Source organism: Dermacentor silvarum, chromosome 7, assembly GCF_013339745.2.
Source record: "Dermacentor silvarum isolate Dsil-2018 chromosome 7, BIME_Dsil_1.4, whole genome shotgun sequence".
NCBI lineage: Eukaryota > Metazoa > Arthropoda > Arachnida > Ixodida > Ixodidae > Dermacentor > Dermacentor silvarum.
The window spans coordinates 116,178,054-116,193,756 of NC_051160.1; the positions used below are offsets into that span (position 1 = coordinate 116,178,054).

A 15,703-nucleotide genomic window follows, 5' to 3' on the forward strand; every position below is an offset into this window, starting at 1 on the left:
GCCACATCAAGCATAGTTTGGTGAAGATGGAGGGCCAAAATTGCAAATGGTTGTCGTTGTCGTGGGGGTGAACGAAGACCACGCACTGTACTTCACATAGGTGACAGCCACTTTCGAGGGTCCAGTGATTCACCTAATGTCTTCCATTGCTCACTGTCTAGTTTGTTTATGCGGCGCTGAATTTTTTTAGAATGCGTCGGGCGTCTCTGAGATCATCAGGTGATTTAGTGCGGCTGTATCTTCTTTTAAGTTCAATGGCAAAATTCTTTCGGTTTGACGACAGCTATAATCAACACTTGGCAGTATGCACCGCTTCTGCGATGGTATTGTCTACGTTCCGGCGAAAGCTCCCCGACACGCTTCTCCCATACGCGACATACACAATTAAGTCATTTGCCTTCAAGACACCACGAGAGAAAGACTCAGTGAGGCCATTAATCTTTAAGTAGGTGCGAATGTGACCACTCCCATGAATCTGGATGTTGCAAAACCATTTAACTTGTGGTGTGAACCTTCGGAAAACCAAAGTCAAATCCAGGCAGCTGCTATACGTATGACCCCGCAGATACTTGGGGCTACCATCGTCCATGATGCAGAGGTCGTAATCAGAGGCAAGTGACACAACATTCCGCCCGCTGGAGTTTATCTTGGTGCTTCCCCAAAGCAAGTGATGCGCATTGCAGTCACCAATGATGATGCAGAGTCCATCCGTTCCCATTATTATGTATTTCTGTATTTCACAGTGAAACCGCCCTGATGGGTAGATGTTGCAAAGAGTGAAATATTGTCCAAAAGAACTTCTTTACAATTGACAAAACACAATTTGGCGCCAATCCGAGATGCGGGATTCCGAGCCTCTGGCATTCCATTGAAAAATAGTCGCACTCCTAACTTCAGTGCGAAAACAAAGTCTTGGGTAAGCCATGGTGCTCATACGAGGCTTGAAAGCACTGGATTCACTGCATCCAGTATTTGTAATGCGCTTTGAATTGGTGGTACCATGCAGCTTGTACAGTGGCGTGCGAATCGTATTCATTGATAATCGCACGATTATAACCACTCATCGATCCTGCTCAGTCAATTCTCCGGCTGGAGATGCCCAGGGTGGTCTACTTCCATCGGCGTGCAGCGATTCCGCTGGTAGTTGCTTGTGGTTTGTAAATGCAGGCCAGGCATCGGTGCCCGTATTCTTCACGGCACTCTCGTGCTTTGTAGACCTTTCTAATGTGCATGGCCTGGGTGGTAGAGGAGGAGGTGACTTTGGACGTGGCATACACGTCACCGACGCAGAAGCTATCTTTGAAGAACGTCGGCGATGGGAACGTTGCTTCCTAATTTTAGAGGCGGTTCTCGATGACAGGAATTACCTCTTTCAGGAAAGCCATTTTTTTCATAATTTTGGGGCAGTCATTCGATGAAGCCTCAAGAGGTCCTTGGCAGTTTCGACATTGGCGGTAAAATTATCCGCGGCGTATGGCTCAGCGCAGCGGGGGCACATTGTTTAGTTCTCACAGACGCTGCTCACGTGTTCGAGTTTCATACGGTTGCGTCATTGCAGAGGCTTCAGAATGAAAGGCCGGCGAGGTTGACAAAGTGGCCACGTTAACGTGCCACGGGAGACAGTTGCCCATGTGGTACACATCAACAATGATGGCGAGATGACTCGCTGCTTTAACCAGATACGGCAAGTCATTGCTGAGGAGGACACATCTGTGTCGTAAATTACACCGGTGATGACATCACTGCCCAGCGGGATGTGAGAGCGAAGCTGCATGGCATCAAGATCTGTTACTTTGTGTAGAGCGCTAAGAGCACCCGTACGCAGAACATCATCTGCCAGCACATTTTAAAGGCGAAAAACTTTGTCTTTCTGTCTGTCTCTCGGTCATTCGATTCAACTGCCCGGCCAAAACAAACCAAGCTAGCTACTAGCACTGGTGGCACGGGGTCATGCACGGCAACATTAAACAGCGCAAATTAAACCTCAGGCCTATTTGAGGCAAAATATATGTACATAACCGTGATCCGCAGCGTTAATTTAATTAAGAATACACATTGGACTGGTTTTTACGTAGGTAATGAAAAATCAACGCGTTAGAAAAGGTGTCGAAGAGACTCTACGCGTTAATAACAAGCCGACTGAAGCCGCGGCTCTGTAGCCGGCTTTAAGCCAACAGTAATAAAAGGTCCCAACAGGTGGCGCGAGAGCAGGGCAACGCGGAAAATTTGAATTGAAATCAGCAAAACCTTCCTTGCATGCATCATGGGAGGAGTGAGAGGGGAGGGATAGAGCGTGAGGGTTGGGAGGGGGGAGAAGAGAGGGTGTTACGTATCAGGGGCGGCAGAAGACTATCGTCTTTGGAAGCCATTTGCAGCGAAGCAGGCAGATATGCGGCCAATTTTTTAGGGTGTTCACTCTAATGTCCGTGATTTGCTTTGGTACCGTGGTCTCCAGCAGCATTGAAGCAGAATGCCTATTAAGTCGCTACATGGTATCGTTGGGTATCACAGCTATAAATAGGATGGTGTTGGCATCGGGGCTCCGTGTGGGTCCAACAGTTTGTGTACAGGAGGACGAAGAGGTCTTCGTGTTCCTTATCTTCGCTCTGCGGCTCCGTACAGGTTCGAAGGCATTGTCGTCCGAAGGGTCCTCCCTGCTGAGCGAGTAGACAAGGGTGCCTTCGCTGTTGCTGTCACTCAGCAGCCGGGTCCGTTTCCAGGAGGAGCCGTCGCTCACGCCACCGTTTCCGGCAGATGCCCGAGACGATTCAGTTCTATCGCCACCGAACAGGGCGCGAGGAATAATAGATGCACTAGTGGTTTCACCGAAATAGACAGATGTAGAAAAACAACACTCTGCCAAGAACCACTACTTCGTCTTTCGAAATAGTTCGTAGGTTCAAAATAGTTGATAAAGTCACGATGATGCCTAAAGTCGCGTTTGTAGAACGTTTAAAAGAGGTTGAGTGAAAGTTTATAAACCTTCATTAATTAAAAGGTCTAATGTTAACTAAACGATACGGAGGTGCGTTTTGAAATTGTTAGTAAATTGTTGATATTTTGCACACTTCCTATGTCTGAACTTTAGAAATGTTCCTCAGAAGTCTAAAAAAATTCTAGACAGTTTGCAATAAGTTGGCAGAGTGTCTATGGATATGTTTTCAATTAAAATCGGCCACCAGTTGTTCATAGGATGTTTCTGGAGTGTGTTTAGGAAGTGTACAGACTGTAGGCAGTATTTCAATTTGATTTTGGTGGGGTGTAGTGACAACAATCAACAGCCAATGAAATAAATGTGTGTTAAACATTTTCATAGAGAAAGGTAGTGAAATACCTCAAAGAATCTGTGAGTTGACAGCTTAGGCGAATATATAGTTACTAAAATTTTTACACAGCACTTCCAGCAAAATATGTTACGAGTAAAGGGTATTTATTTACAGGCAAAATAATGATAACATTTAGAAGCCCACAGCTGGCGTACGTCGTCTTATTTTACTTGCCCGGACCATGCCGTAGCAATATTGTTACCTTTAAGATATTATAAAGAAATATCATTGCTGACGGTCTCAAATCGACCCTGTTTTTCTGAGAATGTGTCTAAGCCTCATGTTTCCATGACAGTTTTCAAAGTCATGTCGAAACGTCTCCTTTTGCCTTGACGTGCACGTGCTCCAGAAGCAAGCAAGCTATATTCGATCTTTGCCTTCTGTTGAAATAAAGGTCACAAGACACTCAAAAGTTATTCATTGCTCTTCCCCACAGCTATCTCTTTGGGCGAATCTATGCGATCGCAGCATTGAGAGCGAGTAACATAACCCATCCAGCCGCTGGCTTGAGCTAAACTGGCTCACTGAAACGATTCACAAAGCTTAAGGTGCTAAACAATTCCTGGCTACGAAGTAAGTAAATAACTTCATTTCTCTATTTTCGTATTCCATAAGACTGACTTCGGCAGTTTTGGCACTTGCGACTTTCGAGTGTGAGGAGGGACTTAGAGCAGCTTAGAATATTCTTTAAGCATGATTTTTATTAAATTATTCGCATTTTCCAATGTGTAAAAGATTGTAACATGTGTGTTCGAATTTACCAGCGCGATCTCAATAGAACCTTCGTGTAGCAAATGTCTCGTAAGACCGCAGAATATTAGAATGCCTATTTTTACTATTTCTTCCTACACATTGTGTATAAAACAAGAAAAGTTGCAAAATCGCCTGCAAACAACACGAACGGCGACGGTATTCTGCTTGCAGGATCCGACGCAGATCCTATCAGCTTATTTGGTGGTAGTTGACATCTTACGATAAACATGGTCCTGTCAATTACGTAACTGGTGTCGTGACAGGCGGTTGTGTTTGTATCAGTTCACGTGAAATAGTTAAAAAATCTGCACACAGGAAACCAGCATGCGCAGCCTCCATCACGCCTGTCGAGAACGCAGGCTGGTAAATTCCGATCAGCGTTTCTGCTTCTTATCGCAAATACACCTATTCGCAATAGCATTGATACTTAGCGTACGTCAACGTCAACGTCAGGCACCGACAGTCACGCTTCTCCTACCGGATTGAGGGAAACAGCATCGATCTGCAATACTGCAAGTCCAAAGGGCTAAGTAAGAGCAGAGGGACCATGGTAAGAGTAAAGGGCGGCTTTTTTTGGCTGCCCGTCGTTCACAGCGGTTTGCTTTCCACGAAAGTTCCAGTGACAGGTAGATGCTACGTTAACCACCAAAAGTTTCGATGAATGCTAAATGGAACCGCGTCCCCTTGTTAATGCGTTAACATTCATAGGATAATCCACGCACTTTCCGGGATCTATGAGTCTCTCTTTCGTGGTATATAGCCGTTTCGCCGCTAACTTGGGTGATTGGGTATTCAGTAGTCGAGTGCGGGCCGCATTAGGCTGCTGTGCTGAAGTAACTAGGTCCGAGACCAGCCATCAGACAAAGTTGGGTCGCTTAGTACTTGGCAATGTGTACATCCGTGCCGATCATCAACGAACCTCTTTCGCGCCGACATGCATCACTGTAGATGCGGAACTAAGTAGGTACCTCTGTTCGAAGAAACTGTTTGACGCCGGCTTGCAGTACTGGGAAGGTTACACTCGGTCTGTGCTGGTCTCAAGTGAATCTCTTTGATGCCAACTTGGGCAACTGGGTATGCGCTAGCAGGTGTCCGCCGCTCGTCAACGAATGTCTTTGGCGCCAACTTGGGTAACTATGTATGTGCCACCGAGAATTTTCCATTCTACTATGACGAAAAAGGTCCCTCAAGCTCATCCGATCCAGAACGGAATCGAACTCACGTCACAAGTGTTCCTTAAGGACAGGAATCCGATGCGCTTAGAGGCTGCGCCACAACTTCACTGGTTATGTGTTGCACCTCACTGAGCCTCTCGCTAACTTGGGTCACTGAGTATGTGCCACTGATGTGCACGGCAAGCGAGGGAACAATTCTCAGCGTGTGCAAGCTCCGGCACGCCGCGCATGGACTTCTCGGCAGTGCCACTAAATGGTGCGGTGTGCCCAGAAAGAATTTTGAAAGAGGAGCCTGGTGGCTACATGATGCGCTCATTGACGTTCGCACGCACCTGCGCGCCATGTATTAACGTGATAGCGTTAAGGGCCCCGTGTCGCAGAAAATTCGGCGTCGGCGTCCACGGCTGAGAAAATCATCTTGAACCACCCTGACCACGCGTTGGATTTTAATAGCGTCGGGTTATTATCCACGCGTTGGATAATAGCGTCGGATTTTAATTTGAATATACCAGAAAACTTAATTCTATTACGATGAAGCTCAGACCAGAAACCGCTTTTCCAGCAATTCTAACACTCATACAGCGGCGCGCCAGGGTAGGTTGCTTGCAGAAACACCATCCAGATGGCGCTCGCCTCCTCGCCAGCGTAAAACGGCAGCGGCGCGCAGAGGCCGAAGTGTAGAGAAAAAAAGCTGCAGTTGCCGGAATCCTGATAAGCATTCATGGATCTTTGAATAGTATCGCGTCCCACTCTTAAAGGCGAAGCTTAAGTTTCCTCCAATTTTTTTCGGCGGCGCTGGATGGCGCCGAGTGTTCATAGAGAACCTGTTGCATGATTAAATCAAGGAGGCTAGGTGACCACTTCTCACCGCCCTGTTTGAAAGGGGATGCCAATAAATCATCATCATGATCGCAGAAGCGCGAAAGAGGACTCCCGCTGCTATACATGCCTCATACATAACTCGTTTCGACGGTGGTAATATGTTGTGTCGCTGCATTGATTAAATGCTAACGTATTAATGTCGACAGTCATCATGAGATGGCTTCTGCCGTAATTTTGTAGCTCATTCTGAGAACCAAACAATGCATACTATCTTTAAATTACACTGCTTCCCATATAGAGCGCGAACGCACTTCATAGCGCCTCCTCACCACGCTATAGACCTACACCACGGCGCTACGTCACGAAAATGCGGTGGCGCTGTCGTCGGAATTTAGTTTCGCTTGGTAGGCACTCCGCCGCCGAGCCGCCGCCCGTGTCGCGCCTACCACAGCAGCCGCTGGGTTTCGCGGGTGGTTGTGCGGTTCCATCTGTGAGGTCTTTATTCTATGATTTTACAATGAAAGAAACGCAGTATGTGGACGAGCTGAGTTGCGTCGAAATACGCAAGAGACTAAAGTTTTCATAGGTTTCCTGTTGATGAAAACCGTCGCAAGCAATGGGCCACCGCGGTAAAAAGCGAAAGTTAGATTATGATACCAGATCATCCATTATGCGCAATACATTTCGTAACCGTTAAGCTTCTCTTTTATTTTGATTGGCATGCATTAGCCGATCTTAGGATCGTTACGATCTTAGGATCATATACGATCTTAGGATAGTTATTAGCGTGCCATTATAATTGCTTGCCGCACTGTGGGAAAGCTAGATTAGGATTAGCCTTGAATGTAGGTCGAGCGAGCAGATGCCCCACAAAACACGTCACATTCGAATTTGTTTTCATCTCAAAGAATTGAGCCCCCAGCAGTGTAAATATCCTATCACACGTTCACATACGCAGGCAGCAGGGTCACAGCTGCGTTTATTGCAGTGTGGAAGTCATAAACGCGCCTAAACGTGTCAGTTAAATTTCGAGCGCGAAACAAAATGTACAGTGTTAGTACAGAGTTGGAGCGATCGGACGGCTGCGTACAACAGCTAGCTCACATAGCGCGGGCCTACACAGGCGTCGCCGCAGTAGAGCCGGTACCTAGCCGGTCCCATCACCGAGGCGATCGCTTCTATCACCGCTCACGGCGACGTAGAAATCGGCTACAGCTTGTTCTTAACATGAAATAGCGCTTAATAGAAAAAAATATCTCGAATTTGCGCGTGTTTCGTAAAGCAGCGTCCCGTATACTAAACCACTGGCGCGAACGGCATTTGGTCTCGCAGACGGGAACCAAGCATCGGCCGTCTCAACGAGGCGGCTCGGCTGGCTTGCAAGTACTACGTTTCGTTTGCTATTCGCACCAACGACACCAACAAAACCAATTCATTTAAGCCCACGTTAATCGTGTTGTCAAAAATAAGCGCACAATGATGAGCAGCAGGCCAGGTCGCAAGCGCTGTCAGCAGTCACTGCGGCGGTCAACGAGCTAGGCCTAGCGTCTCGTTCGGCCGTATCCCGATGGGGGCGAGATGCAAGAACGTGCACTGGGTGCACATTAAAGAATCTCATGTAGTCAAACTAAATCCGGCGCCCCCACTACTGTGTGCTTCATAATGAAATCGTGGTTTTAGCTCCCCCACCCCATTAAAAAAAGATGCGCCATCCGCGCGTGCAAGCGGTGGCGGCGAACGTGGGCGGAGCCATACGTTGGGCGGAGCCTACGCGACGTAGCTATAGGGCCTAAAATATATCGACGGTGCCTACCGCTCTTTACAAACATGGTGTATGTCTATAGGCTCTTTTTAGTGAATAGAGGGCGCTACAACCGAATACGGCAAAATAAAGCCCCTTGATGTTAGAAAGTAGCGACACTCTCCCCCACGCGCGCGCTTTCCTCCTCAATTCTCCTCGGATTTCTCCCCCTCACCGGGCCGGCGCGGCGCTGAACCCTCCAGTGGCTCGCTGCAGCCGCATTAGAATCAATGCGCGCGCTTGTTTATTCGGCCCTATGAAGCGTTGTATGGGAATTTATCCCTTGTGAAACTGTCATGACGAAAGTACGTTTCCGATAGAACGTCGTGCCATTTTTTTAGGACGCTTCGATAAATACAAGCGGAAGCGCTCCGAAAAAATGAGTACCAAGCAGTGGCTGAGCTGTTTACCTCTACGTCGCCACTTGGGTTGCCCGTAACGCGGAGGTGTATTGGGTGCATACAATATAAGCAGCGTAGAGTATAAACGAGAATTTGGTTCACAATCTTCGCTCTTAAAAGGCTCAGAGAAGGTAACCAAGACGAAAGGTGATAGTTTACTTAAAGTGAATTAGCCAAAATGAGTGGGCCAAAAGCCTTTGTACCAATGCCACTGTGCAAAATACGTGCTGTGTTTGCGAAACAGCCAACATAGAACTTTATACACGCGCCTGTATTCCGTCACTACAAAACGACGAGAAATTACATTCCATCACCTCTGGGAGTAACCTAAGTCTCTCTCTCTCAAAAAAAAAGGCTGATTGCTTACACGGAAACTGCTAAGACTGGCACTTGATAATTAACTTACAGACTTCAAGATGTCAAGTTTATCAGAATTGAGGGAGATTATCAGAAGCGCGTGGCTTGTACTTAATGAGCATGCGCGAATAATACATAATACCACTTATCTACCTATATATTGCGGTTCATGCCTTCGCAACATAAAGAAAAAAAATGCTCGCAGTATTGAAACTTTGCAAAGATACAATAAGCACGCATTAAGAGTAAAATAGTTCCTTGGCTTCACAAGTATCAGGCGCAAGGATCACACACACACGCGCGCACACACATACATGCACACAAGCACGCACATACACAAACACGCACACACACACACGCACACAACTACAAAATGTGAGTTACAGGCATTAACTCACAAATTACATACATTTGAAAACTAACGCACGCGCGAAAACACAAAAAGCTTTGTCACGGCTCGAAGAGTCAACGAAAATTTCAGCCGACTCACTTAAAAAAAAACTATATGCACAGTTATCGGTGCTCTGTATTAAACTGAACGAAGAGTCCGGCTATGCGAAGAGCATTAAAATCTCCATGCGACTTCATCCACAAATATGAGGAAAGCTGCAACATTCACTTCGCAAAGAACGGCGTGCTTAGAAGGGGCGAAATCCCTTCTCCCGATGTTATGGAGCCACTGCTTCCGACGCACGACATTCCGTTCACCTCGGGGGATATAAAATAAGGCTTGCCCTTTCTCTGGCCTGCTGCTGCATTGAAACGCGCAGCCGCAAGGTATTTTCACGGAGAACGAATCTCAGATTCCTACGAAAGGATGGAAAAACTTGGGAAACACACGTTCGGAGCGGCAGGGCGACCACCACTTGGACTGCTCATGGCGAGCGAGAGAAACTAAAGGCGCGCGAAAGCAAGTTTCGCGCCGTTTTCGTGACGTCAGGGTCACCTGACGGGGTAGTCTCGAGCGCCGCAGCCATTCAGCGTGGCGGATGCGCTGCCTCCGCGAAAGAGGGGGAGAAAAAGAGGAGGTTGACCGCGCCGGCGAGGGCGTTGCGGCGTAGATCAAAGCGTGTCGCTACTTTCTAACATCAAGGGGCTTTACGGCAAAACGCCGTGCAGCGCCAATGGTGATAGGACTGTGAAACACGGAGCCGGCCGCTCCGACCCCCGCGGCAGCTACTGAACGTGTTCCAACGCGCGCGTGATGTTAAAAATATCGCGTGTGTTGTTTTGCGGCTTTAGGCCGATAAGCTGTATTAAAAATTACTTTCATGCGCCTATACTCGACAAACGAGAGAAGCTGCATGTGGCGGGCCACGTTTACGACGTGAAGGAGACCGACGGCATCGACTTGAGGGCGAAGTGTCACTCGCAGCAAGGGAAACAAGTGTACGACGTTTCCGTGCTATCGTGCTTCTTGCGCCGTTCACGAAGTGTTTGGAGCAGATCCTGTTCGTCTGCTTCGGCATTCACAGCGAGCCGTCGTTCTCGCTGAAGAAAACAAGAGGAGCATGGTTGCGAATACTACGCAGTTTATACTGACGACACCGTGCCCTATGCATGCGGCCGCAAGCAAGAGCACCCATGCAGTAACCGAATGACTTCTTCACGAGATGGTAAACGAGGCAAACAGGCCACAAAGCGCTGAGGAGAGCGAGCAGTCTCACGGCAGGTGCCACTTGGTGAAGGCATTTGAAGTTTAGATGTTACACGCACCACAACTACCACCAAAATCAACGCAAACAGAGTTTACTTACTTCGCTGAAAGTATCACAGGAAAAACGCAATTTAACAGTAAATTACCGGACTACACGCATGCAAGCAAATCAACAAAGATTCGCATGCAGCCTACAAGAACATTTGAGGCACAAATTCACGCGTAAAATTTCGCGCTACGCAAGCTTGCTGTGCAAAACGTGCTCCATACACTTCCAACCGTGCTAAGCACACAAATACAGTTGCAGAACCTCAAGCAGCTAGACCTGGCTAGACCTTAAAGCATATAGTTACAATGACACTAGGAAAACGCTGTTTTCACAATTACTTAACTCTTCGAACAGCAACAATCCATCTTTTCCGTCGTTCTTGCCCCCACGGGCGGCCTAATCGGTACAATTTCACGCCAGGCTGGCCTTCGTGGCTGTGGCAGTCTTTTACACAGCAGTACCGGCACTTGTTCCTCTTCCGTACGCTTTCAGTCGATGGATTAGAATTAGTCGAGCTCAAGGATGACATTGTCTCAACGCCAGAAAAGACCGAACAGCACCATCGACGCCGTGCCTACGAATCGACCCCGCGCGCTTTGGCCATCTCATTATTGTTGGCGGCGCTGTGACAGATGGCGCAGCAATCGCAGCAAACTTCACTGAGCGGAGCCTATAGACACATATGATACAGGCTGCGCACAGATAGTGGCCTTGTAAAAAGGCACTGGCATCAAAAGCACAAAATTCACACAGGTAGTAAAGAAGTGCATACGTGAAAAGGCTTTGCTCAAGTGATAAGCAGGGCTGTAAATTTCAACAGCAAGCTATATGCAAGCCCGAAATTATCAATCCCCTTCGTCTAGGGTCTCAAAGCTCAGAATAAAAACAATTTGCGGAAGCCTGCCGATATATTCTTTACAGCCACAGCGAATCCTAACATTTCTTCCTAGAAGAAACCACGTCAGCACATGTAGGTATTTGTCGGCACAGAAACGAAAGAGTATTTTGCCTATGCATTTGGCTGCTATTTCAATGTTTGTCTCTGCTATACTTGAGGCGAATAACCTGCCAGAGTTTAGGTAAAGGCATTATTATGTATGGAGTCTACGTCAGTGTCAACTGCCTACGTCAGTACTACCGGATGTCAAAGAACAAAAGCTGTTACAAAAATGTCAAGATATTTTTTTGGAATGTTACTGGGTGATGACGTATTTGGGTATTGTTGTGTGCTCTGAAGAGAAGAAGCGCCATTGGCATGCCTCCACATAAAATACATGTGAACATGCTCAAAAAAAAACGTATACCAATTATAGCGCAAGGAGAACGTGAAATGTATTTTATCGTCAATATTTATTGCCATGAAACATATGGAGTACAAAGAAACGAAGCTTCTAAACATTTCAAGTTCTAATAATTTCTATTGTAATCATTTGTATACAGTCCAAGGCCTTGATAACGAATGGCTCTGGACCTCCGAAATCCGTTATTATACCGGTAACTTCATTGTAAAGATCAGGCGTACCGCTGCCGATAAAGCAAGCTGAGTATGTTTAGCAAAATAAACCCTTTATTTAAAATAAATGCACGACAGCGAAAGAAGTAGCCAACTTTCTTCTGCACACTTCCTGCTACAAAGTTTGCCGATGAGGCTGACCTTATGTCACTGAGGTTAAGGCGCCCTCCGCGCCCAAACCTAAGGGCTGTGCAAGCTACGACAGCAGAAGTTAGAATGTCGCTAATGCTATCATTGTCGTTAAAACGTATCCTTCGTCTAGAGGCCCTTCATCACTATTGTTCATTGACCTTCGCATCTTTCCCGTCTTTCTTGCTCACGGCGACATCGTAGGTCGTCAGTTCCGAGCGACTCACGCTGACGTCGACCTCGGCATATTCTTCAGCCGTCAACCTCTGTGATCGTGTTGGAGAAAGCTGAGTATGGGCTGAGCGATTCACAGAGTTCTGCAGCCGGTCCACTCGCTGTGGTCGGCACACTCGTAAAGCGCATCGCTATTGACAGCGCTGATCGCAACTCAGTAGCGACTGTAGGAAAACAGTGGTGACACTGCTAAAAGCGGCTGTCGAAAACTAACAAGTTAGCCGTCCGGGACGCCTAAATTTCTTCGTTGTACAGGTAAATTCGTTGTATTGGCCTTCGCTGTAGAGGCGTTCACCGTACACATGAAAGGTGGCAATCTGGGTGGGACACACGGTCTCCTTCATTGTACAGATAATTTCGTTGTAGTGGTGGTCGCTGTAGAGGCGTCCGATTCTAGCGCGTGTGCACTTATTACAAATTCTTCTCACAACACCGATACCCATAGTGTACAGTACGCGAGAGGCACTGTTGTTTTCATTATTATTTTCGTGCATGGTGTCGAAGCTACCGATTTTATAAAAACATTCTGCGAGAGACACGATGCACTGGTGCTTACACAATTTCAAGGGTTTCCTTAAATAATTCATTCGTGCCAAGTGGTTAGGCATTTGCTGGCTAACATAACACGCGTGAAATACAGCAAGTTCTCACTCTGACAATTTCTTTTATAACGGTCTTTAATTTAAACTGATTTCGATTTGACAAAGACCACACTGTGGTATCTGCTTGCTGCAGCAGATCCGACTTTTCTATGTGCCTTGGTCACAGCCTAATCACTGCAGGAAATACTAGGTGGCCTATTCATTAGAGAGCTAAAGAGAGCGATCTTAAATTATTTCCCAATCTATAAATTATTATCTTTACGCAAAATTTCCGAAGGCATGCGTCTTTGAACTCGAAGGCAAACTAGATGCCACGCTATAATCGAGCAAATGATCATATTGTCATGCGAATCTATGTTTACGCTACCAGGCACCGGGAAAACATCGGCAATGGTTTGTCGTGGCATTCAAATCATTTAAACAACATTGCGGAATACGTCCAAAGTTGTGGGGTGCATCTGAGCAAGCGATTGGTAAAGCTACGCCTCGGTATCATAAAAGTTTCAACTGGCCAGATTTTGAAGAAAGTAATTGGTTTATCCGTATTCAAAAACTGTCACCTAAGTAGTCCCTTGCGTAGAAATACAGTGCTCCCAGCGATCTTTTGCGAATAGGTCTTGTAAATCTTTCCCCAACGTGTCAAGCGCCTTCTGTGATTCGCGCAAGATTTCAGCAATCGTGTCAGATCGATTGCTGAAACATTTGACGGGAGTTTTCTTTTTTTTTTGTTTTTGTTTTTTTGCGGAGCAAGAGAGTGAAATAAGCGGTGGGGAAACCTGACAAATGACCCGCTTTTTACGTCGAGGGTCACTAGGGTCGAAACTTAATATCGTCCAGTATTGTGTACTTCTTACGATACAGACTACCCGCGCTATATAGGTGACACCGGGATAGGAACCTTCGCACACTACAAGGTATACAAGCGCACGTTTTAAGTGCGCATCGACAGCAGCACATCGCAAAGATATCTTCGCCATGTTGCGTACTAACCAAGGAACTAGGCCCGCATACGAATTTGTATTAGTTTCAACACCACTCACCACGCATAGTTAACACATAATTACGTCTATGCAGAGCCGCCGTCGTCGCGATGGTGGTTGGTACTTTCACCTTGAGTGTGTTATCATTCTTTATCCAGATGAAGGCATAAATATCGTCGGCAGCTTTGAAAGAGTCTACATTGCTGCTACTACATGAAGTCCACAGCGACCACTTACATATTTACACCGGCGATTCTGCGATGCGCCCTAGTTGAGCTGCTGCAGTGTTATTCCCGGCTAGGTCTATTCAGACAAAATTCAGCACATCACACTTGACATTGACGGCGGCCACCGAACTTGCCTGCGTGCAGCACCTCAACTAGTCAATCAGGAAACGCCCCTGAAAAGCTCCATCTTTTGCGATTTAAAGGCAGCCCCCTGCAGAGTTGACTCTGCAGTACTCCGTGAAACACACGAAGAACTTGTCGTGGATAACAGCAACCTACCATCTGGCATCCGAGAGAGCACATGACATTGTTTTTCAATGGTTGTTATCACTGCGGGGAACAAAAGAAAATGACCAAGCAGATGCCGCCACTCAGTCTGCCCATGACATTGTCAATTGCGTTGCTATCCTGATGTCAAAAGCGGATGCGGCGGCAAAAAAATGGTCGCTTGCACGTGAGCATTACATTATCCCAATAGAAATCAGTTGACGTTACAAAACAGTGGCTTTAATATCTGGAGCTCCATCTAAAGCTTCACCTTCCACGCCGCTTCCTACGACGAGACACAATTCTTATTAATCTTCTATAGGTTGACATAATGCCTACTATTTTCTCATATAAATGGGCTTAAGGCCCGAGTGTATTGTTTGTGGATGCAAGTAGAGAACTGCGCATCTAATCTGCGATTGTCCTCGTTTCGATGCACAAAAAAAAAAAACGTTTTGCGCCATTCCCTACAAGTTTCACAACTGTCCCATTAAAGAAAACAGAATTCTTAGACCCTGATCCCAGCCGACGCCCGCCCGAGTAGCTCTAAAAGTTATACTGTGTGTTGTTTAAAAGAGCCGGCATTGATTGAAAAAGTCTAGTTGTCCATTGACTCCATTGTGCTTGTGGGGACGGCTTTTATTTATAACTTCTCTTCTTGCTACTTTTCTGTCCTTGCCCTTTCCTCCATTGCTGAGTAGCCAACTGGACAGTTACTATGGTTAACCTCTCTGCATTTCATGTATTATTTTCTTTCTCTCACGTCAGTAACTTTTTATGCAGGAGAGTTAGGTCTTCCGTGTAATACGCAAGACGACAATATTTCGGCACGAGAAATCGACAAAAGAGTGCCCCCTACCGGTTCAACGCGAATCGTAGTGATGACCCACGGAATTTTCTTCGACTCACACAGAGAACTTCTTTTAGTGGATTATGAAAATCTGATTTTCCCGAGGAACACTAAAGGACTGCTCGCATGGATGGTAACACTAAAAATTAAGGTACTTTTTTTTGTTACTGGCAGCTTGTGAGTTGATTAGTATAATGTCTGGCGTCATGGCTTTTGGCATAAAATGCAATTAACGTGCAGTTTTGCTTTAAGCATCTACAAAAATCACAACAAAGTTGACTTCAAGGATACTCCCAGCACCCAGTTTCTCCCAGAACCAAGGCAATCACCTCACTTTTCACTTTTACTCTGCCTCTTCTTTAATTTAATTAGTTTTACTAAATTTCTCCGAACTAAATTCATCACTAGTGATACCGCACGCCAAACAATTCCTCAGCTAGAAAATTGTGCTTCCTGAAATCAAGGCACCGATTTCGTACGAAGGTAGAGAAACAATTTACCGAATTTGGTACCCATGTGGGCTGCGTTTAAGCAGGGTTTATAATTATATACGTCAGCTT

General features: G+C 46.4%; 1 protein-coding gene across 1 annotated transcript in view; it reads left to right on the forward strand.

Moving 5' to 3' along the window:
* Positions 1–3,758: 3,758 nt before the first annotated feature.
* The window catches only part of LOC125946939 (epoxide hydrolase 4-like), a 64,374-nt gene continuing 52,429 nt past the window's right edge, over positions 3,759–15,703 (forward strand). The window contains exon 1 of the mRNA XM_049671143.1: positions 3,759–3,899. The gene's annotated coding sequence lies outside the window, so the exon portion shown is untranslated. The remainder of the gene's footprint in view (positions 3,900–15,703) is intronic.